At 47.7% G+C, this 24,319-nt stretch overlaps 1 long non-coding RNA gene and 1 pseudogene across 2 annotated transcripts; both read right to left on the bottom strand.

Moving 5' to 3' along the window:
* Positions 1-2,203: 2,203 nt before the first annotated feature.
* On the bottom strand, positions 2,204-11,703 carry LOC147344514 (uncharacterized). The gene is made up of 2 exons (XR_015155522.1): positions 11,402-11,703; positions 2,204-2,646 (listed from the first exon to the last, which is right to left on the bottom strand). It is a non-coding gene; the product is annotated as an uncharacterized LOC147344514 (long non-coding RNA).
* LOC147344515 (elongation factor 1-gamma pseudogene) lies at positions 7,977-9,711 on the bottom strand (annotated as a pseudogene). The gene has a single exon (XR_015155521.1). The product of XR_015155521.1 is annotated as an elongation factor 1-gamma pseudogene (transcript).
* Positions 11,704-24,319: the final 12,616 nt, after the last annotated feature.

The raw sequence follows: 24,319 nt of genomic DNA, 5'->3' as shown, positions 1-24,319 counted from the left end.
TATTCCAGACTCTTTGTGCTGACTTTAAAGTTAGTGACACCCCATCCAAGAGGGAGGGTTTGTGCTCACCTTGGCCCCACCTCTGGTAGAATTCACTGATAGGGCCTCCTTGGTGGCTCAGGGGTAAAACCGGCCTGCCATGTGGGAGCCGTGGCAGGAGCCGCAGGTTCAATATCTGGGTTAAAAAGATGCCTGGCATCAGGAAGATCTCCTGGAGAAGGAAATAGTAACTCATTCCAGTATTCTTGCCTGGAAAATCCTATGGACAGTCAAGTCAGACATGACTTAGTGGCCAAATGTGCTGTCTCTTCAGTCGTGTCCGACTGTGTGTGACCCCATAGACGGCAGCCCACCAGGTTCCCCTGTCCCTGGGATTCTCCAGGCAAGAATACTGGAGTGGGTTGCCATTTCCTTCTCCAGGGAATCTTCCCGATCCAGGGATAGAGCCCAAGTCTGTCACGTGTCCTGCATTGACAGGCGGGGTCTTTACCACCAGTGCCACCTGGGAAGCCCAGTGGCCAAACAGAAAAAAAATTAAAAATTAAAAATGACACACTAAAATAAAGAGGCTATCCAGGAACATTTTATATATCTTAAACTGGTGATCATGGGTATTCCCACTTACTGTTCCTTTTTTGTGGGAAACTGTTGGTGATCTCTCTTGTCCCCAGTTTCGAAGAGATGCCTTGTTTTTGTTTGGTTTAATTCCAGATTCTATTCACAGGCAGATTTTATGACACCTGAGCGGCTTCTGGTGTCCAATCCTGTTTCTTGGGTCCTGGATGCAGATATTCAAAATAAGCAAGTGCTTGCAAGCCTCTCGGAGATTGCACTGGCCCTGACTCTCAAGTTCAGGGCGGGGGACGAATTGAGAGAGTAGCATTGACGTATATACACTACCATGTGTGAAGCAGAGAACTGGTGGGAAGCTGCTGCATGACACAGGGAGCCCAGACTGGCGCTCTGTGACGACCAGAGAGGCCGGAGCCTCAAGAGGGAGGGGGCATGTGAACAAATCCCCTGCTGTACAACAGAAACTAACACAACATTGTAAAGCAATTATATTCCAATTAAAAATAACTAAATTGAGGGGAAAAAAGCGACACCCCCCACCACCACATTCAATGTACTGATGATGAAATTTAAAAATTACCAAAAAAGTAATAGAGCCAAATCAGCAATTCTGTGAAGCAGGGACATCAGAATGGGGGAAGATCAGCCTCTACTCTTTGGAAGTGAAGAGTGTATTTACCATCTCCATAAACACAAATTAGATAATTTGCCCTTAAAACCAGTCTTTTTTCACTCAGTTGATTTCTATGTAAAAAGCAACACTGTCCGAGGCCCTCAAATTCTCAGTCCAATGAACCAAGATCAAAAGAATACAGCACTGAAACAGAGGGGTAGGTTTTAGGGGCTCTGAAGCTGACATCCCTAATAAAATAACCCACTTTACAAAAATAAGTCTAATAACTTGGCAAAATGTCAATGATGTGGCATTGTTGGTTCTTTGCTTTAGTATGTTGTTTTGAACAGAGGAATAAACAACCAGTTAAAGAAACCCCAACTTACTAATCAATTACATGCAGGTGTTTATAGATTTCTTCTGTTTTAATGAATTAGACTTGGACTTGTGCCATCCTAGAAATGACTTAGACACTAAAAGAACAGCTGACGGCTTAGAATTCAATAATGTTTGCAGTGGTGCCGCCTGGTATCCATTCGAGACCCAAACCAGGAAGCTTCAGTTACTTACTGTGTGTGTCGCAGGCACGTGCATAACTATCTGACATTCTAACTGATACTTGTAAAAATCTGACCCGCAGACCCTTAGACTCGATGGTTTAAAAGAGCAGTGTGATGATTTCCTGTGTGAGATCAACTCATCAACACTGTCTGGTTTTCAGCAGAGAAGCCCATTCTCGTGTGGTCTGTTTTGGCATTTATGGCCAATTGTAAGGATTGCTCTGTGCCCTCTCTGTGTATTGCATATTTTCTGGCCATTTTTGGCCACAGTCACATCTGTTCTGGTGGCTCCACGCTTGAGTCTGATGTGGTGGCTGTGTTTCCCCTTCCGTGTGTAATACAACAACCCCTGTGAGAACAATTTTGTCTTTGCAGGTTAGTGCTCAATTGTAACTCCAGTCAAAGCTCAGGACACATCACTGCTCGCCCATGCATCTGGAAGAGCTACCACTTCACTCAATTCAACATTTTTTATTTTACCTACAGAATTGGTACCATACTGAGGCCTCCTGGAGGGGGAGAGAAGGGTGTGGGGGAGGAAGGGTTTGAAATGATAAGCTAAGTATAGGTTTCCCATATGTTCTGCTGAGTTCAGGGAGGAATTCATGCTGTTATGGTAACACCCTAAGAACCATAAAACAAGCAAGGAGAATAAATTTCCTCCTCTGAGCTCTCTGCTGCCACCCACTATCGTTGGTCCCGTGACTGGGGAAGACCCCTTCAGCTCGGCTCTGGGCTCCGGGGCTTGACAGCACTGCACAAACCTTGCTCTTCTCTGGGTGAAACGAGGCTGGTGCGTCCCAAACACACAAGGGAGGTTTTGTGGGAATCCGGGTGCCGCGCTGTGAACTCGGACGGGCTGTGTAAGTGTGAAATGCGGTACATTGCCTTTATAAGTACCTATCAAAACAAATGAAAACATCTCATTTAACACATGGTATTTGAGTAAACACGTTGCGACTATACCAAAATAAACCCCCCAAATATTAAACAACAAATCAACCCCCTGTCAGAGCCTGACTCACTGGATGCATGGGGCAATGAGGAAAACCATAATTCACTTGACAATGGCTCGATGAAATCGGTGAGTTTGTGAGGTGGAGTGTATGATTTCTGCACACAGCAACCAAGAGAACTTCAAATGCATTCTTCTCTCTCTCCACCGAAATTGAACAGATTCCCGAGTTCCTGAACTGGGGGATATAGGCTCAGGAGCATCTCCCGCCTCCCACCAAATAGGAGCAGAACATTCAGATACAAGGACTATCGTTTCTACTCCGCCTGGGCCCCAGGCAGGCTGTATCATCAGTAGCAGACAGCCCTAGTTCCCGGAAGAAAGAACAACTCCGTCATTACCCGGGTGCCATATAGCTGTTCACAGGGTTATCCGGGACCATAGCGGAACCCAGTCTCTTCTGCCCAAGAACACATTGCTATCTATTCCTTAAGGCTGAAAGAGAAACACTGAAGTTGTCTTAAATATTCTCCTGCTGTTACAACCTTCCTCTAAGCTTCCATGACTGTTACCAGCCATGAGTGGTGTATCCAATCCTTCTCCAACAAATGTCATCACACGCGGTTCCAAAAAAGGATGGGAAAGTCTCAACATAAGCCCGCGGGAGAAATCATATTGTTCCTCCAAAGCCTATTTTGTATTGAAACCGATGCCTAATATCTGTGACATTCTAGAGCTCTAAAGGAAGGATTTAGCTTTGCTGATATACAGCTGTCTGAGACTTCAGCCTCTTCCATCAGGATCTGTTGTTGTTCAGTCGCTCAGTTGTGTCCGACTCTTTGTGACCCCATGGACCACAGCACACCAGGCCTCCCTGTCCATCTCACCATTTCCTGGCGTTAGCTCAGACTCATATCCATTGAGTCAGTGATGGTTAAGGCGGATATGTCGGCCAACAGAATCAGGGCTGATTTCCAGCTCATTTCTAATGTGATTCTGTCCCCACCCCTCTCAATTGCCCCACTCTCTGTGGGCCACGGTCTCATGGATACCAATGTGAACATACATAAGACATTCCCAAACATCCTATGTGTTTATCCATCATTCAATGACTATTTTTCAAGCCCGTTCTTTGGGCATTGGACTACAAGTGTGAGCAGCAACAGACCATACTTGCTCAAAATGCACATGATCTAGATTATCAGAGGACAAAAACATCCTGCAATCCCTGCATGCAGTAGCCAAGATTTCAAGCTCAGAATGCCAATTAAGTGTGGATCAGGCGATAATACTTTGAAAGGGCATAATTATAACTATATTATCTGTGATCAGGGAGATAAGATAAATGTCATAGAAATGTGTTTAATATTGGATACATGTTACATTACAGAACGATTATGAATTTGTGTATCCTGTGTACATTAAAAGTTGGATATGTGTAAGGGTAAAAGCCGAGTCTAATTTTTTATCTGCGGGATGAGGAATTGACTTTAATTCTTTCTCAGCTAATTAAAGGAAAATTAGAAAAACAAACTGCTAAAGCACTAAATACATTTTGATTACGTATGGATATAAGCAGTTATTTTGGTTTTATTCATTGACTTACTGAAAGCATAATGATAGGTGAAATTAAGAATTAATAGAGTAATCGTGAGGGTTTATTCGGCAGACGGAATTAGGTCTGCTGTTTTCCCACCTTATAATTGGGAGCGTGAAGTTACAGGGTTTGCTCTTGGGTAAAGTTAGGCAGCATTGAGCCCTTGTTCAGATAAATCGAGCTATTCAAGATAGAACAAAGGCTCTGGGTTGGGGGAGAAGGTGACAAGTGTGGTTGCATCTGGGTTCCGTTCTAGGTGCCTGGGGGAGACAGGAGAAGCCCCCCGGCAGACAGCTAGGTGGAGAGGGTCAACTCGAGGTGAGGCTGGATGTGCAGGGAAGAGATGGCATGATAGCTTGATGGAGGAAAGGTCAGCAGAAGGATATATATATGTATATATATATATTTTTTTTACTTAAAACAACGCAGATTTATTATCTTCACAGTTTTGGAGGTCAGAGTCCAAAATGGCTCTCAGTGGGCAAAACTCAAGGTACGGGCAGGGCTCTCCTACCTTCCAGAAGCCCCAGGGGAAAATCCATTTCCTCTCCCTTTCCAGTTTCCGGAAGCTTAGTGTACGGCCCCTTCCTCCACCCTCAAGGCCAGTGATGCTGATCTGAGTTCCTCCCATATGGCCACCTCTCTGGTTCTGTGTTCAGAGTCCTCCTCCAGCCCCTGACCCCCCAACTTTTTTCCTTTTTAGGATTTGAATTAGCGTAGGAAAAAGTGGTGCTTGCAAACCAAGGCACAGGACAGAATGGACATGGATGGACTAGGAAGCCCAAAGATGCAGGAGGAGCAGGCGAGGCTGCGCTTGTCTGGAGGGGGGTGTGCCTGGAAGGGGGTCGCGCCTCTGGTGAGGGGTACATGGCGTGAGGGGGTGGGAGGAGATGAGAGAAATCTTCAGGTGGAGAGGGAGGATTTGAGTCCCCCTGCAATGACCACGTCCTCACAGGGAGGTGGACGGTGGGTCTTCCTCTAGCAGACGACTCATGTGGGACCTTGGGTAAGGTGGGCAGGGCCCCAGCTGGAGGAGGCCCTGGAGCTGGGAGATGGTCTGGATTTAGAGAATCCATGATCCTACATTGGGGTTTCCTAACAGGTTCAACAGGTCAGGCGTGAGACAGGAGAAAACGATGACAGTGAAGTTGTTCCTGCAGGAGTGAGGAGACGGAGTCATGAGGAGGCCAGCCAAGGCTCCTGACACCGGTTGTCCATCTCATCTCCTGGGGAGCCTTCAGCAGTGCCAGAGCCTGGGTCCCACCCAGATCGGTACATTCACCCATTCCTGGCTGATTCCAGGGCTGAGATCTGCTGGTGAGACCCAATGAAACGCACTGTCAGCACACCGGAGCTTTTGGAGAAGTGACAGGCGGACTGAGGATGCTGCCGAAGAGGTGAGGAAAGGAGAGGAACTCACCTGAGCGTGCACAGGAGCAGGTGCGGTGTGTGTGTGTGCACGCACACGTGTGCACTCGAGTGTGCAAGCACAGTAGTACAGTGGTGGTTCGACGCATGGAGCAGGTTCATAGAATTGGAGCACAGGACTGAGGAAAGTGTACTCATGAACATATTTGGATCCTTTACAAAGATATCGAAACTGGATCTAATTTGGTTATTCATTTAACAAATCACCTTTATAAAATAGTTGAGCCAACATGAGAAGTAAATATTTGAGTGTCCTAGAAATTCATTGCCAAGGAGAGAGGTTGAAAGAGCCCTGGAAACTGGGGCCAGTCTAAAATGCAATGGAACTCCAGCTCCGAAGCTCATTAGTCCCTCAAAGAAGGAGCGCTGGCTGGTGGGCAGGGAAAACAGGAGAAAATGTGAGAAAGCGGGCAGAGTGCTGGAGCAGAAGATGGCACCAGGACATGGCCAGGTTCTCAGGCCTGGATGCTGGCAGCGTTTGGGGCCAGTAGAAGACTGTGCCCTTCCACCTCTCTGCTGTACCCCCAGGCCCCAAGATACACCTGCCTAGCATACAGGCTTTATCGGGAGGGACTTTGAAAAGAGTGCTCAGAAGGCCTTTGCAGTGGGCAGTTATGAAGGGTGAGTGAGTGAGTGAAGTCGCTCAGTCGTGTCTGACTCTTTGCGACCCCATGGACAGTAGCCTACCAGGCTCTGCCGTCCGTGGGATTTTCCAGGCAAGAATACTGGAGTGGGCTGCCATTTCTTTCTCCAGGGGATCTTTCCAACCCAGGGATCGAACCCGGGTCTGCTGCATTGCAGACAGACGCTTTACCATCTGAGCCACCTTAGCTTACTGGGTGAGCACAGTTTTGGTACCCAGCACAGTTATTTATTACCTTTGTAGAACTGGGCAGTTACTCCTGTGCACATTCTTTTGTTGGGACTACTTATAGCACTCACCTCCTAGGATTAAGGATCATATGAGAGGATGCTTTCTTGTTCAGTTGCTAAGTCATGTCCAACTCCTTGTGACCCCATGGACTGCAGCATGCCAGGCTCCTCTGTCTTCCACTGTCTCCCGAAGTTTGCTCAAATTCGTGTCCATTAAGTTGATGATGCTATCTAACCATCTTATTCATGAGAGGATACATGCAAAATGTTTTTCATAGTGTCAGGAGCAGGGTGAGTACTTTACACAGGCACTCTAGCTAGCCACCTGGAAGGCTCCAATGGCCAGTCAGTGAGGCCGGCAGGGTGACCCCTTCTAGGTCTTTTCTCCTGGATGCATGGAGCTGTGGGTTGTGCCCACTACTTATCCAGGCTTTTTGCCATTGTATCTTCACAAAGTCAGGTTCCAAGTTGTAATTCTCTTGCACCAGCCGTGGATTGCATTAGTTCCTAGAGAACTGAGAAACACTGGGTGGGTTCCGGGTCTGACGTGGCCTGACCCCTCACCCAGCCTTGCTAAGGGAAGACCATGCCATTCTACCCTGACCCCAAGCTGAAGGTAACACTTCTTTTTTCTCCTCTGAGCCTTGAGCCCACTGCTCTGTTGAGTATCTGCTTCATCTTCCTCCCAGGCTGCAGGGCCTTGGGGACAAGCTCACATCCATTCCTTTCACCTTGACCTTGTCACAACATTTAGTTCTCTGTCTGTCCTTCACCAACGCTGTATTGCGCTGATGAACAAGGGAGTGTTTCAAAACACCAACCACTAAAACCAGTGTTCACAGATCTGGGCATTTTTTAACCTTCTGAATTTTAATAAAATGGACATTTTCCATCCTAGAAGCGGCAATGACCATTTTGCTTTACAAAGCTGCAGCAGGTAAGTAAAGATGGGTCTACAAAGATGACAATATTTTATTGAGGTCACACTGGTGGAAAAGAAACCCCCAATTTTTCTCCTCTGAAGATAGATTCCCTTTAGTTATTTATTTAATAGCTGTGATCACAGGTAGAGAAGATAACAATTTTTGCTCTGGACTAAATATATATGAAGAGATACATTTCATGAGGAAAAGTGCCCAAGGCAAAAACCGCTTTCCCCCCAGGACTCTGGTTAAGATGAACAACTCCAGTGGGCTCTCAGAGGAGTGTGTCATAACCACATAGTCTCTCGGGGATGTCACGAAAATGTGCGGAGGTCAGACCACCATCCCCACTCAGCATGAAAGAGACACTCCAGAAAGCTTGGGATGACTTTATAGAATGAATTACTCCATCTATATTGCAAGTCCCCAAGCACTCAAGTGTACACAAGATTAATCAGATTCAGAACACAGCTTTTATTTTTTTTTTTCATCGTTCAATTTCCTTTAATGACCCCCATTCTCCTTGAAGGGCAGGTACAGCAGCTAGGCAACGGCAAGAGATGTTCGCTTGAAGGCCTTGCCTTGATTGAAGGCTTTGCCCACATGCTGGAAGGCCCCTTCCCAGGAAAAGTATTCTCCAACCACCGTCTGGGTCTCCTCACTGCTAGAATCCAGTCTCCACCATACACGTGACTTGTGGTCCATAGGCCAACCTGGGCTCCACAGAAAGGCAAGCGCAAGCCTTGGAAGACCCAGATTCTGGAAATGGAGCTGCTGTGGTTGGTTCCGTAGAGAAAGACACTTGCAAAGGCATTCTTCCTCAGTTTGTCAAATGGCTTGGAACAGCCCAGTGACAAGGCTGCAGCTCAGGGAGGCTTGGGAAGTGGTATTTGGACTACCACAGGGACCAGCCACCCTTATCTGGTGAAGTGAAGTCGCTCAGTCCTGTTCGACTCTGCGATCCCATGGACTATAGCCTACCAGGCTCCTCCATCCATGGGATTTTCTAGGCAAGAGTGCCGGAGTGGGTTGCCATTTCCTCCTCCAGGGGATCTTCCTGACCCAGGGATTGAACCTGGGTCTCCCGCATTGTGGGCAGACGCTTTACCGTCTGAGCCACCAGGGAATCCCACCCTGATCAAAATGCTCCCCAATATGGCAGCACCACAGACAGCATGTCCTCATGGGAGTACTCATGCTTAAATCCATCCAACAAGAAGGTACACTCTTGGGCAGGTGAGCAGAAAGGGGTCCTTGGCCTTCAGCTCAGCAGCCAGCACCTGCTCAATTCACCCAGCTCCTCCTCGGGAGCAGGGCAGCCACCTTCTTCTCCTCTTTCTGCTTCGCCTGGGGCCTCTGCCTGGCTTCTTGAGAACCTTTCTCTTTCCATGGAGTGTCCTTTTTAGGCTGGCTCTCTGCAAACTGTTTAGGATCCAACCGGGCCATTTTCTCACAGAGCTTCAACTCCCCCAAGACAGCCCGGAACTGGGGCTGGTTCATGTGGGTGAGGAACCAGCAGTTGGTATTAGGGAAGGCCTGGCAGAAAGAAGGCTCCGGAACCTGTGAATAAAGCCCCAACAGGCTGCTGACAACTGTGATGTCAGCCGGTGTCACATGTTTGCCCACCAGGAGAGTCCGAGTCTTCAAGGGATCGTCCAGCAGCCCCAGAATCCGCCTCATCCCCTCCTCCTCCTCCTTCTCCTCTGTGGCCTCCTTGTCATGATGCATGATGTCCCAGTAGGGGGACCGCCGGGTCCCAGCCAGGGACACTGTGTCGCTGCCATCAGCCAAGCCCACCCACCGCCCCAGCTGTACTGCTGCCTCTGGAGGATGTCCTCTGGGCTCACATAGGAGGCAGCAACATCGCCCTCCAACATACAGAATCCACCTCAAAGGCTGGAACCTTGCTGGCGGGAAATTTATGGAGCAATTTGGGGGTGCATCTGGTTTGGCCGAAATAGAAGCTGGGTGGTGCCCAGAACACAGGGACCTGAGCCCTCCTCTACTGAGCAGTAATGAGGGTCTTCAGGTCCCCCAGCTGTCAGGACACGTGCACAGGGTCCTAGCCATCATGGCGATTTCATAGAGAGAGGGGCCAGAACATGGGTTAAAAGAAAACAACAACACAGGGGCTTCCCTGGTGGCTCAGTGGTAAATAATCTGCCGGCCAATGCAAGAGACACAGGTTCGATCCCTGATCTGGGAAGATTCGACATGCCTCCGATCAACTAAGCCTGTGCACCACAGCTATTGAGCCGGCACTCTGGAGCCTGGGAACCGCAATTATTGAGCCCACCACCCGCAAGTCCTGAAGCCTCCATGCCCCAGAGTCCGTGCTCCAACCGCAGCAAGAGAAGACCCTGCAGTCAGAAGCCCACGCACTGCAACTAGAGAGCAGCCCCTGCTCACTGCAACCAGAGAAAGCTGAGCAGCAACAAAGACCCAGCGCAGTAAAAAAAGAAAAATTACATATGTAACAAACACCGTTTCTCCTTTCCTTTAAAGGACTGCAGAGATCAGTTCATGTCTTTAAACATTTGGACAGAAACAACAGCAACAAAAAACACGTAGGTCATTTTTTTTTTTTAACTGAAGACACTAAAGGTACCTAACACCCAAGTTGCAGGCTGGAACCTTGAAAGCAGCTGGGCAAGTACTAATGGGCCCATAAAGCTCTGCCCGGTCTCTGCCTGCTGCCTAATTACTCATCGGCGTGGCCTTTGTTCAGCCCATGCCTGCTTTTACAGTGCAGTCAAACAAGGTAGAACTGTGTCCATTTATGGGAAAGTCAAAGACCAATAAATAAAAAGTTTAATTTCCTGATTCCCTGAAGTCGATGGGGCTTAGAAAATACTCACCAATCCCTGCAATGATGGTCTTTCAAAAAAAAAAAAAAAACTGTGTGAGCAGCACCTTGTATCAAATTTCATTGCTCATAAAAAAGAATCAGATTATGTTAAGTGAAAAAAAGCAGGGCACAATGTTCTCAGTGTTTACAACTACAAAACTATCTGCTGAGGGCAGAGGACTGGAAATGTGCAATTGTGATCAGACGTTTGTGATGGGGGCAGGGTTCGGGGATATTTTTTTCCCCCATTTTCTACATTTTCTGCTGCTACTTTGGTTTTATGACAACAGCTAAAAATTAGATATCGATCAGTAAAACAATTAGTTAATTGTCTAGCAGCTCCTAGTCCCCAGAACAAAGAACATCACAGGAGGCTTCCCACGTTAAGTAAATCCATTAAAAACCAAGAAATTCAACTAAGTGTCAGAGGACCGAGAGTCTCACTTTCATCTGGAGGACTGTTGATTTTTACAGCTGTCCCAAGGAGCTCCATTAGTAAAAATTAGTCCCTCATCAGGTCTCTCCACTTAGTGAAATCTTTCAGGTCATTAATAATACTTAAGAAACTGTTTCTCCATCAGTATGATATGAAAGGTGTGGCAAGGAACCTACTGTATGATTCCTCTCTCTGGTCATTTCCCATTGTTTTGAAAACAGCGCCGGTGATACGAGCTGGATTGCGCACGGGCTGTTTACAGGGAGCAGACTGCACAAGGGGAGAGAACCAGCCCTGACATGTTGCAGCCCACAGGGTCTGGGTGAGCAGGCCAGTGCTGGCTTTCCATCCAGGGACTGCGTCCAAGGGACTCATTGCTGCTGCTGCCGCTCTGTCTGCTGACTTGGAAGAACTGGGGTCGATGCATTTGCTGACCGGATCTCTTGCCTCCTCTCTTTTGCTCCTTGCCAGTACCTTGCCTGGCTTCCCTTTTTTTCCAACTAATTTCTCCACTGGTGGTCCTCTGAGCCCTGCTCTTCGCCCTCTACCTCCCCCTCCCTCCTCCTTGCATGCATTTTGTTGCTCAGTTACTTACCTAGACAACCACTGATGCAGCAAAGCCGGCTGCACCCTCTCCAGGGGCACAGGAGATGCGAGATAAAGGAGAGCGGCTTCGCTCTCAGTCCAGTCGCTCAGTCGTGTCCTACTCTTGGTGACCCCATGGACAGCAGCATGCCAGGCCTCCCTGTCCATCACCAACACCCAGAGCGTCCTCAAAACTCGTGTCCATCGAGTTGGTGATGCCATCCAGCCATTTCATCCTCTGTCGTCCCCTTCTCCTCTTGCCTTCAATCTTTCCCTCTGGGAGGTTGCATTCGTGTGGGGAGGAGACATGCAGACAGGGAAAAGTGATTTAACCCTAATGAGATGAATATTCCCCAAGGCAGGCCCGGGTTTGGGCGGTATCCTTATATGACCCATAAACATGGAAACTCAGCAAGTCCAAATGTGAGCCCAAGCACTCCTCCCCCTTGTAGCCCACAGTTTGGTTAAAGACATCTGTATAGTCACCAAAGCTTGAAGCTAGATGCCTTCCACCCTCCTTCTCATCCCCAGCATCCTGCCATTCCACCTTAGGACCATCTCTTTAATAATTCCCTTCTTTCCATTCTCACCACAACTGCCCAGTTAATCCTTCCCATGTAGTCCTCTATTGTCCTATGCGCTTGCTCCTCCATGGCCACCATGCTCAGAGTGATGACCCTAAAACACACCCAACTGCATGGTACCTTCGCTTAAAAAACATTGGAGGCTCCCATCAGTGAATCAAGTTCACCTCCCTGCCATGGCCTTTAGCATCAACCTCCACGTACAGCTTTAACCACCTGCTTCCTCGGTCACCTTTGGGCGTTGAGCGCCCATCACTTCCCAAGCATATGGTGCTCATTGACACCACGTTGGGTCCTGCTGCTCTCTCTATCTCGAACGCTTTCCCACACCCTATCAGAAAGAGGAGTCCTGGGGAAAATCCCGTTCGTCTGTTGTTCGTGGCCAAAGTCCAGTGGCATCTTCTTGGGATCCCCACACTCCCCAGACTTGCCCCTGGGGGTCTCCTTTCTGAAAAATAAAAAAAAAAGCTGAGTGTTTGAGATCAGGAGTGAAATCTCCATCTCACAGTTGTGGTGTGTTCAGTCGCTCAGTTGTGTCTGATTTTTTGTGGTCCCAGGCTCCTCTATCCATGGAATTTTCCAGGCAAGTATACTGGAGCGGGTTGCCATTTCCTCCTTCAGGGGATCTTCCCGACCCAGGGATCAGACCCAGGGATCAAACCCTGGTCTCTTGCATATCCTGCATTGGCAGGCAGGTTCTTTACCACTAGCGCCACCTGGGAAGCCCTGGTATTTCTGAATACAGACAAATTTTTTTTAAGACCAAAAGATACTCATATTCTTAAAAATTAAAAAAAAATCTGAATTAAGACTTGAGATATACTCAGATAATTATAAACAACAGCAAAATTTCAGATTAAATGAGGTTACATCCATTGAGAAAGCATGCTGACCACACCTTTCCTGCCTGAAAAAGTCCTTCTAGGGTATCTGATTGTTGGGGTTACTAATGAAATTGAGGCGTGTGTGTTTTCGTCTGTATTAGTCATTTGCATTTCCCCTGGAGTCCTTGATGAAATCCTCTTAAAGTACAGGTGGAGGTGAGGGTGGGGAGTTGGGAGGGGGGCCAGAGCCCTGATGAAATCCTCTTAAAGTACAGGTGGAGGTGAGGGTGGGGAGTTGGGAGGGGGCTAGAGCCCTGATGAAATCCTCTTAAAGTACAGGTGGAGGTGAGGGTAGGGAGTTGGGAGGGGGGCCAGAGCCCTGATGAAATCCTCTTAAAGTACAGGTGGAGGTGAGGGAAGGGAGTTGGGAGGGGGGCCAGAGCCCTGATGAAATCCTCTTAAAGTACAGGTGGAGGTGAGGGTGGGGAGTTGGGAGGGGGCTAGAGCCCTTCCCCTGCCCTCCCTTGTTTCCTTCCAGAACTAAATTCTCTACGATTTCATTTCTTCCCCGGGATGACTTACTCTGATTGGGACTTCTCCCTCAGTTCTTCTCCTGGAGGAACAGGGGCCTTCAATCCTAAATGCTGACCCACAGCTGGCTGGAGAGCACGTTAGGACCCTGGGCAGCAGATGAAGGCAGTCATATCCCACATACAGATAAAACACAACGCTGGTTTGTTGTTGAAATGTATGCAGTCAGTCTTCAAGACGGCCCCCAAAGACCCATGCATGACTGTTTCCATGCCCATTCAGGGGACAATATGCTGTCCCTTCTCATTGAATCAGGGCTGGCTCCTGGTGACAGATAGAATGAGTGGACGTGACCATATCTGACCTCTGAGGCTAGGTCATAAGAATGAGCTTCTGCTGACATTCTCTCTCTGCCTCCCTCAGGACACTCTCTGATGCTCTGCGCTTGTTGTTGCTCACTCGCTCAGTTGTGTCTGACTCTTTGTGACCCCATGAACCGCAGTACGCCAGGCCTCCCTGTCCATCACCAACTCCCGGAGTTCATTCAAACTCACGTCTGTTGTGTTAGTGATGCCATCCAACCATCTCATCCTCTGTCGTCCCCTTCTCCTTCCGCCTTCAATCTTTCCTAACATCAAGGTCTTTTCCAATGAGTCAGGTCTTCTCATCAGGTGGCCAAAGTACTGGAGCTCCAGCTTCAGCATCAGTCCTCCCAAGGAATGTTCGGGGTTGATCTCTATGCTCTGAAGAAGCCCAAACTGGCCCTCATGAAGAGCCCAGTGCGCAAGAGCTGAGACCCCAGCCTGCAGCCAGTCTCCACCCCTAGATCCGAGTGGAGACACCTTCAGATGTTCCCAGCCCTAGATCTCTGTCTCCACATGAGGCCCTAGAGAAACCATCCCCTTTCTGAGTTCCTGACTCACTGAATGGTTGTTTATATTTTGGGGTAAATTTTTATGCAGCCTTAGCAGCTGGACCAAGGAGCAAAATGCCAATTAATTAGAATTTTTCCTGAGCATTATGTTCACCAAATGTGAGCATGCCCTGCAGGCTCTAAGGTCGGGCAGATAAATGCCTATGGGAAAGAATAACTATTCCAGGATGAGGCTCTGTAGTTAGGTGTGTTCACAGACCGCTACATAGGATATTGGTTAAAATAATCCACGTTCAAAGTCTTAAAAATGCATGGTAGGCGACCATACAGATGAATGCCACAAGAGGGCAGGTGTACATATGGAAATAGGGCTTTCATGGACTTAACCTTAGTCTTTTGACTTTTTTATTTTTTCTTTCATTTCACTGATGATTTTGTTAGACATTGATCACTGCCTACAGATGGGCTTCATTTTGAAGACATGAATCTACATTTCAAAACACGACCATCTAGGAAAGACTTCAGTAGGAAAAGTCCCATAACAGTTCATTTAATAAAGCCATATTTGTATTTCTTATAAAATATATTTTTGTAATGAAAACACCTACAGTTTCATTACTGAGAAAAATGGAGCCGATACTTTCAAGTGTCAGCGGGACAAACATTTCCTGACTTTCTATCACTGCATGAATGCAGATGTGTTGTTTACTCAATCTCATTTATTTCATAATGGGATTAAATAATGCTTCATTATTTCATAATGAACAAAGTAATATGTGATTTTGAAAAAAAGAAGCAATTACACTTATTTTTCTTTCACCTCAGAACTCCCCTCCCCCTAATACATTCTGACATTAAAATGAACTAATTTGTTGGGTAATTTAAAGTCGTCTTAACCTCTCCAAGAAAGATGAAGAAATAGGCTTCTCAGACCCCGGGGTTTTACTGATTACAAATTGTTTTACTTAAAATGTTTCTTGCCAACTTCAGGCAGTCTTGTTCCTGGAGAGCTTCTTACACACCACACATTTGGTACTTTTCAGTGGCTGGTCAGTGCACACGGCTTAATTGCACTTATGGGTGTGACATGTCCAGGAGATGGTGATGGACAGGGAAGCCTGGCGTGCTGCAGTCCATGGGTTGCAAAGAGTTGGACACAGTCCATGGGTTGCAAAGAGTCGGACACAGCTGAGCGACTGAACAACAACATCAATAGGTCTGACAGCACTGGAACTTCCAAGGCTTTAAGGGGTCGCTCCCTTGCAGTTTTGGGACTTACCCGGTGGCACAGTGGTAAAGAATCCAAGTGCCAATGCAGGAGACGCAGAAGACAGGGTTTGATCCCTGGGTGGGGAAGATCCCCTGAAGAATGACAAGTCACTCCAGTATTCTTGCCTAGGAAATCCCATGGATAGAGTAGCCTGGCAAACTACAGTCCATGGGGTCGCACAGGAGTCAGAAATGAAAGAGTGACTGAGCACACACTTACAATTTGCCCTGTACCCACTAGGACTTGCCAGGTGGCGCTAGTGGTAAAGAACCTGCCTGGTCGGGAAGATCCCTTAGAGCAGGAAGTGGCAATCCAGTCCAGGATTCTTGCCTGGAAAATTCCATGGACAGAGGAACCTGATGGGCTACGGTCCAAGGGTTGCAAAGAGTTGGACACAATTGAGCCACTGAGCACGTGGCATGGCCCAGAGCTGCCGAGCAGAGGCTGTGGAGCTCAGCAGTAGAGAATTGGCCTGTAGAAGTCATCCTGAACAACTCAGGAGCCTCTCTGAACCTCAGCTTTCACATCTGTAAAAAGGAGCTCGTATTTGTGTTTTTCTCAAAAGGATGTTGTAAGGATCGGCTAGAATAATGGATGTAAAGCACTTGACCTTGTGCCTGGCATATAGCACTCTGTTCTACCCCACTTCCTGCAGCTACGCCTCTCCTGTGACCAAACGTGTAGGTTGGCTACTATATTACCTGGAACACAGGAGCACTCGGCAGACATCAGCTAGGATTACTGCCCTGCCTTTAGTCCTATAAACATTTTAAAAAATGATTTTAAAAACAAAGATGCTAAATAAGTATTTCATCTCCATTACCAGCTGCGTACACATGCATGCTCTCTACGTTCTCCTAGAAGACACTTCCAGAACGGGTGTTCCTTTCCACACTTGGCATGCTGCATCTGAAGATCCAACATGACCACTGGCAAAAACTCCAGATCACTGAAGGCTTGCATCTCATTTTCCTGGTCAGCAGTGGTGCGGACGGACACACTGATCTATTACAAATGGCAGTGACTTCCAAAGCCACCCGTCTGCTGTTTTTCCCTCTGAAGATTTGCTGCAATGGAATTCTAGGAAGATTTCACACAACTGCCCCAAACCCACATCAGAGGCCACATAACAAATGAGCTGTAGAGGGACGCTGGCTGCGTTTCCACGTCCAAGGTGCCGAGGTGGAAATCATTTACGACAGAACATGCGCTCTTTGCATTAAGCAGACCCCGTTTATGTGTGACTCCAAATGGACTTCTTTGAAACTTCGCTTCCTCCCAGCCCAGTTCACAGAGTCAGATGTTTTTATAGGGGAGAATTCCACAACAGCTGCACTTTTTCCTCCTTCAACATGCCAAATGTTCCTTATCATTACATGGTCTCAAATATATTTTACTATGAAGTTTTTTTTTTAAGCACCAATAACTCGCATAACCTTTAACCCACGAGTGTAAACACGCTACATTTGGACAGGCAGTAAATTGTGACTCTACTTTTAAAGCTCCTTGGGTTAGCCTGGATAAATCTTTTAACTTCTCAGCTAGAGAGTCTTCAGAGAGACTTTCATGGCTTTAACATTCCTGGAGTCACTCTGGGCACTTCCCAGATCCCACGATCCTTGCCTGGACCCTCTCTGGGGTCCAGGGTGCCCTGGGCTCAATTCTTTCCGGTCCTGCTCCTTGGTACCCTGAGGGTCCCCTCCCCAGATGGTCTCATACTCCACTGCGTGTTCCTCGAGCACAGGGACTGTGTCTTATCACTATGGCATCCATCGTAGTTCAGGAAACTATAACAAGTGTCCTAGACTTGTGTGTTTTAAACAGCAAACATTTATTTCTCAGAGTTTTGGAGGCTGGAACATCAGCATGGTTGGGTTCTAGGGAAAGCTCTCCTCCAGGTTTGCAAACAGCTATATTCTTGCTCACATAGCACAGAGAGAGGGAGAGAGAGAGCCTTATTATAAGGGCACTAACCCCATCAAGTGAGGTTTAGACATGGGTTTCCCTGGTGGCTCAGATGGTAAAGAATCTGCCTACTATGTGTGAGACCCAGGTTCGATCCCTGGATCAGGAAGATCCCCTGGAGAAGGAACTGGCTATGCACTCCAGTGTTCTTGCCTGGAGAATCCCAGGGACGGAGGAGCCTGGTGGGCTGCCGTCTATGGGGTCGCACAGAGTTGGACATGACTGAAGCGACTTAGCAGCAGCAGCAGCGGCATTCTTGCCTGCAGAATCACATGGACAGTGGAGCCTGGTGGGCTAGAGTCCGTGGGGTCGAAAAGAGTCAGACACAACTGAGCTACTAACAGACACAACCCCATCAGGGGGGTTCCACCTCATGACCTCCCAAGGACCTCGCCTCCAAATACCATCACACTGGGAGTTAAGGTTTCACACATGAATTTTGGGGTCACAAACATCCACAACAGTATCCCAAGAGCCTCGCACAGTCCTGGACCATTTCCTGAGATCAAGAGATGAATGGTGCCCCCTGGGGTTGTACAGCGTGGTGGTCCATAGTGCGTGTGTGTGTGTGTGTGTAAGCTCTATTAGCACTTGAGTACTTGTTGAATAAAACATTTAATAAATTACAACATATTTCTGATTTAAAATTTTTAATATCTTTATTTAAATTAAGTTTGGTGCTGTTTTATAATAATGTAAAATGCAATGCTTAAATAGAAAATGACATTGTAAATTAAAGACATCCCTTCAAAGAACTTAAGTTAATAGATTTTTTTTCCTGAATGACTCTAAGCATGACTTAAATATTCTAACAGGCCAATGGTTTATTGATCAGAAAACTTAAGTATTAAATTACTGGCTGAATACTGCCCTAGGAATCCCATTTGTCTTTAGATTATAAGGTGATTAATTTGATAAATAGCCAAGATGTATTTCCATCTCTGCAACATCTAAAAGTCAAAGCCCTTCTCTACAGAGATGTTCTAAAGAAGTGTCGGAGCCCCCAGTCAAGCCATTGGAAATTTTCCCAAGCGTCAATATGCCCCAAATTCAGATTAGGGAAAACATCTCATTTATGCGCACTTAAAAAATCTTGTTCCCTCAAGATTGTTCCCCTACTGGAGATTCAACAAATTCTGTTGACTCTGGAAAGTAGCAAAGACGGATTTAAGTGAATCCGGTGCTTGAAGTGGGACCCGGGGCAGCTTGCCAAGATCATGTTATTCTTTTGCTTGGAATCCTACACCCCACGCCGCCCCCCACCACTGCCCGGAAGCTCCCTCCTTCCTTCTCTTCCTCTCTCCTTTCTTCCCATCCAGCTGCCCGGAGCCCCAACCAGCTGTGCCGAGGCGGGAGAAGGAGACCCCCGGGAGGCTGCACGTGGGTGGAAGGGAGAGGCCTCTGGGCTCACAGACTCGGCCATCCTGGGTGAAGCCTGAGGAGACCGCAGGGTGGCCGGTTCTGTGACTGACCGCCCACCCTGACTGTGCGTCTTGGTGTTGGGTTTGGTCTCAGTGATGCTGTCCTGCAGCTGGTGGCTCAGTTGTGCTGCTCCTCCCCCGGGAAATCCCAGCTCTCTGCTCCCTGCCCTTCTCCCCTCATCATGGCCTCTCCTAGCGTCCCTTGAGAGAGGGGAGAACTCTTGGTTAGGGGATCAGCCTTCTGCTCTAGGCTGTGGACTCTTGGCATGAGGGAAGGCTCACTTTCTTCTTCACATCTTGATTCATGGTGCCAGAGCCGGCACTGCCCTGGCTGGAGACATGAGGGAATGAATGAGCAGCGGTCAAAGGAGACGGTGTGCGTGGAAGTGCTTTGTAAACAGTGCTGTGTGACGCACATGCGCATCGGTGATTATTGTCTCTACACCTGCCGGGCCGGGGCCTTACCCGGGACAGAGCAGGAACTCGGCCGCACCTTTGGAAACAGAGGCTGGAAGGCAGAAGGGAGCCCGCGGTGGCAGCCTGGGCCCCCAGGAAGCACAGGCTGAGGTGGCATTCGTGAGAGGTGTTCACTAGGAAGGGCCCCTGCAACCAGACCCTGGGGAAGGTGGGGCAGGAAGTGGGACCAGCTAAGAGGGACGGTGGACTGTGATGGTGGTGGCCCCGTGACAGCCTTGGCCGTCCTCTGGGAGCCCCGAGCTAGGATGGCCCTTTGGCATTGTCCTGACTGGGGCCAGGATGGCCTGACTTTTATCCCCTGCACTGATCAGACGTTGGGTGTGGATCACTGAGGAAGGGACGTGAGCTTGGGCCAGGCAGACCTTCCCCTAGAGGTGTGTGCTGGGCAGGGCTGGGGGTGCCCAGCAGCCCACCAGAGTCCACCACAACAGCTTCTCACAGGACCCGGGAGCACACACGGAGCTGAAGAAGCTGGGCTTGGGGAATCCTCCACACCCAGGGGAGGCAGCCTGTGGAAAAACACAGCCCTGTGTATACATGGGACGTGGTGTGGTCTTTGCTACCACAGTGGCTCTGTACTCGGCCGGGTGCCAAGACCCTCCAACGTCCAAGGCAGGGCCTCTGCAGTGCTGGTACATTCTATTTCTTGCTCTGGGTGTGGGGTCACATGGAGCTGTGCACATATGACATTGTTGACTTTCCTATGTGCATCATGCAACCGACATCGCGGTGATGCTCCTCAAGTTATTTAAACAGTCTATCGTGCTCAACCTTCCACTCTGCCTCCTGTTTCTCCTTTTAAAAGAGAAAAACATCATTGGGGTTTTACGATGCACAATCCTGCCAACCCCTAGATAGAAACAAACACTTTAAACTATGAACTAAGCCAGGACATCAAACTAATCTTTGGATCAAACCTGAATTTCACTTTGTCTTTGGACACCTCTCCATTCTGTACTCAAACCCTTTAATCGCCTCCCATTTCCCTCAAAAGAAACTTTAAAAACTTTTTTTTTGAAGAGGGGTGGGATTGCAACTATTTTTATTTTTTTTCCTCCTAAACTTTGATTGTAACTCTACTCTGTGCCAGCCACTGCTCTGTCTTTGGGCTTGGAGAGAGTAGAGAATGAGGCCTGACCCCATGAGGGGCACACGGTCTGATGGGAATGTTCCCCCACATGAGCCAGCCAAGTGGTGGCCCAGCTGGGTGCATGGATCTAGAGCTGGGGGCAGGGGGACAAGGCTCCGCATAGACTTTCTGGAATAAGTCCTCTCTTGCCAGTTTGGAGAGATTGCGATCTAAATGGTCTGGCTTGTCTCCTGGAAACCTCATCTTGCTATGTTTGTTCTCCAAACTCCAGGTCACCCTGGCCTCCCCACGGTGATGGCTCCTACATAGGCTTTGCGCGTCTGTACTCTTGCCTCTGTATGCCTGCCCTTTCTTATCTTTCTGTGCAAAAAGGTGGCTTGCTCTCAGATTGCCGTGCTTGCTGTTGGAGGGTCAGTGGCTTCCCTTGCACTCAGCCTCCACTCACAAAACCCTCTCTGCAGTGTCCCCAGGCTCCCTGGTGACCGCTCCATTAAATTCGTACGGAGTCAGCTACTGCTCTCTGCCTCTTTTTTTTTTTTTTTTTTTATAACTGCAGAATTGTACCTCTCACCTTGCAGAGCATTCCTTCCGCATCTCACTCCTCTTAAACTTCTACTTAAGATTAGCCCACAGGGGACTTCTCTGGTGGGCCAGTGGCTAAGACTCCATGTTCCCAATGCAGAGGGCCCAGGTTCAATCCTGGTCAGGGAACTAGATCCCATATGCTGCAAGTGAAGATCACGTGTACTGCAACTAAGACCCAGAGCAGTAAAAATAAATAAATAAATAAATAAATAAATATTAAAAATAGATTAGTCCACAATACCAAGGTGGGAAGAGGAGCCTGGGGACCTCAGGGCCTGGGGGGCACCCTCAGACTGAGCCCGACAAGCAGAGACCCACCAACCTCTTCCTTCAGGATTATACTCAGTCACTCAGTCAAGTCTGTTTGCAACTCTATGGACTGTAGACCGCCAGGCTCCTCTGTCCATGGAATTATCCTGGCAAGAATACTGGAGTGGGTAGCTTTTCCCTCCAGGAGATCATTCCAACCCAGAGATCGAACCCAAGCCTCCTTCGCCTCCTGCATTGGCAGGCAGATTCTTTGCCAGCCACTGATGAAGGAATGATGCTAAAGTTGAAACTCCAATACTTTGGCGACCTCATGCAAAGAGTTGACTCATTGGAAAAGACTCTGATGCTGGGAGGGATTGGGGGCAGGAGGAGAAGGGGATGACAGAGGATGAGATGGCTGGATGGAATCACTGACTCGATGGATGTGAGTCTGAGTGAACTCTGGGAGTTGGTGATGGACAGAGAGGCCTGGTGTGCTGTGATTCATGGAGTCGCAAAGAGTCAGACATGACTGAGCGACTGAACTGAACTGAACTGATGCTTTTTCTCAGGACAGTTTTAAGAATCAGATCTTTTGGTTGGGTTCAGACCACAGGCAACCTCCAGACTTCAGGACACACACACTCGGCAAGCTGCTTTAAGGCTGCTTAAAGCTGCTTTGTTGTCTGGTCTTTGCCAGCTCCTGACTTGCCCCCGGCACTGCCCCCAGCTCCAGGGGAGGGAGCATACTGCCAGTAGTCTCTGGGGGCATCAGGCATTGTCCCATATCCTTTTCTTATGATCTGGGAAGTTCTTGGAGTCACACTGGGCCACGGGGCATCTTGTGAGATGAGGGGATTTAGCAGCCAGAGTGCGTATTGTTTCCATAAACCCTGGGATTAATTGGCTCTTCTTGAGCCTGCCACAGTTCGTGGCTGGGAGAGGAGATGCAGGACTTCGGTGTCTGTCCACCTGAGAATAAAAAGTCACTGCAGATAATTCTGAAAGCTGAGACTTGAGGATTGATGACACCAAGAGGGAAAATAATCATTGCTTTAGAAAGCCTTCCAGCCTGTCCACACAGGTTCCCCTCAGCCAATTTTCAAGTGTGTATCCACTCTGAGGCGAGGATGAGACATTTGGTGTTAATGTGTCTCTGCACCCCATCTCCAGAGCCAAAGCAAAGAGGGGACTGATTATTTGTAAATTCAAACTGTGTGGACTGCCATTCAAAGTAATTGACCTCCAATCTTCTCTTTAGCGTGTCATTAAATCTCTGGGTACATATTTGGTGATGTAACATTCATCGTGAGTCTGTGAAGAGCTGAAATGTACTTAAAGTGCTTTTCTCACACCTACAGAGTCACTTCAAACCTACGTATCAGCTCTCCTCAGAGCCTCACACCTTGAGGTTTCAGAGCCTGTGGAGGAACTCAAACAAGCCTTCTCTCTCGTTTTGAAATTGGCCAATCATAGAGGCAATTTCAAGTCAGTGTCATGTTAAAGACATTACCAAAACAGAATAAGCTAACTCAGAAAGACAATTCCTCCCAACATCTCTGGTTATGCTGCATATAATGATGGCAAATGCGATGCCAAAAATCACCAACATATATCATAAGCACCAAAAAGCACCCAAAAAGGCGTCCAACACCACTAATCATCCAGGGCAGCACAAATCAAAACCACCACGTCACCTCGTATCCATCACGATGACTACTACCAAAAAAAATGAAAATGTGTTGGTGAGGATGTGGAGAAATAGAAAGGCTCGTGCACTGTTAAGGGGAATGCAAAATGGTGCAGCTGCTTTGGAAAATAGTGTGGGGATTCCTCAAAGTGTTAAAAACAGAATAACCTTATGATCCAGCAATCTAATTTCTGGGTATGCATCCTGAAGAACTGAAGACAGTGTCTTGAAGAGACATTTGTACACTGAAGTTCATAGCAGTCCGATTCACAATAGTCAAAAGGCAGAGGCAACCGAAGTGTCCCTCAATGGATGAATGAACAAAGAAAATATGAAATATGTATATATATATGTATATATTGTATATACAATGGAATATTAATCAGCCTTAAAAAGGATGGAAATCTTACCACATGCTACATCATTGCTTTTGTTGTTTAGTCACTAAGTCGTGTCCAACTCTTTGAGACCCCATGGACTGCCACATGCCAGGCTTCCCTGTCCTCTACTATCTCCCAGTATTTGCTCAAACTCATGTCCATTGAGTTGATGATGCCATCTGTCACCCCCTTCTCCTGTCCTCAATCTTTTTTAGCATCAGGGTCTTTTCCAACTAGTCATCTCCTTGCATCAGGTGGCCAAAATATTGGAGCTTCAGCTTCAGCATCACTCCATCCAGTGAATATTCAGGGTTGATTTCCTTTAAGACTGACAGCCTTGATGCTGTATATTGCACACTACACCATGCATGAACCTTAAGGCCATGACACTAAGTGAAATGAGCCAGTCCCCTCTAGGGACTCATATGAGGTCCCTAGAGGAGCCGGAATCCCAGAGACAGAAAGCAGAAGTGCTGTTGTCAGAGACTGGGAAGATGAGGAGTTGTTGGTTAACGGGGACAGAGTTTCAGTTTTGCAAGATGAAAGCTGTATAGACTGGTTGCACAACAGTGCGGATGCACTTAGCAATACTCAGCTGTACACTTAAAATGGTTAAGACAGTGTATGTTGCATCCTGTATATTTCACCATAATTTTTAAAAGTTACATGTGGTTGCCTCCTCGCAGTAACTGACTGCCCAGTAGTGCCCTGCGGGAGTGTGTCACCCAGGTGTGCTGAGTCCTTGGCTGTATCTTGCCCCCATGTCCACCATGGTCCCTGGACAGGGTCTGGCAAATAGAAGCTCAGCACAGTTTTACTGAATGTCTGAGGAAAAGAAGTCGAGAAGGAGAGAGGAAGGGAAAAAGGAATGAATAGAAAATCCACAAAAGATAAATTACAAATGGACAGTAACCAAATGAGAAAATTTTCAGCTTCACTAGTAATCAAAGAAGAGCCCATTAAAGCAACAATGAGTTTCCATTTCTCA

This window comes from Bos grunniens, chromosome 26 (genome assembly GCF_055505025.1).
Source record: "Bos grunniens cultivar Pamir isolate PY7600 chromosome 26, Bosgru_T2T1.0, whole genome shotgun sequence".
NCBI classification, from domain to species: domain Eukaryota; kingdom Metazoa; phylum Chordata; class Mammalia; order Artiodactyla; family Bovidae; genus Bos; species Bos grunniens.
Note: the sequence above shows the minus strand (reverse complement) of the source record. Positions and strands in the feature narration are given on the sequence as shown.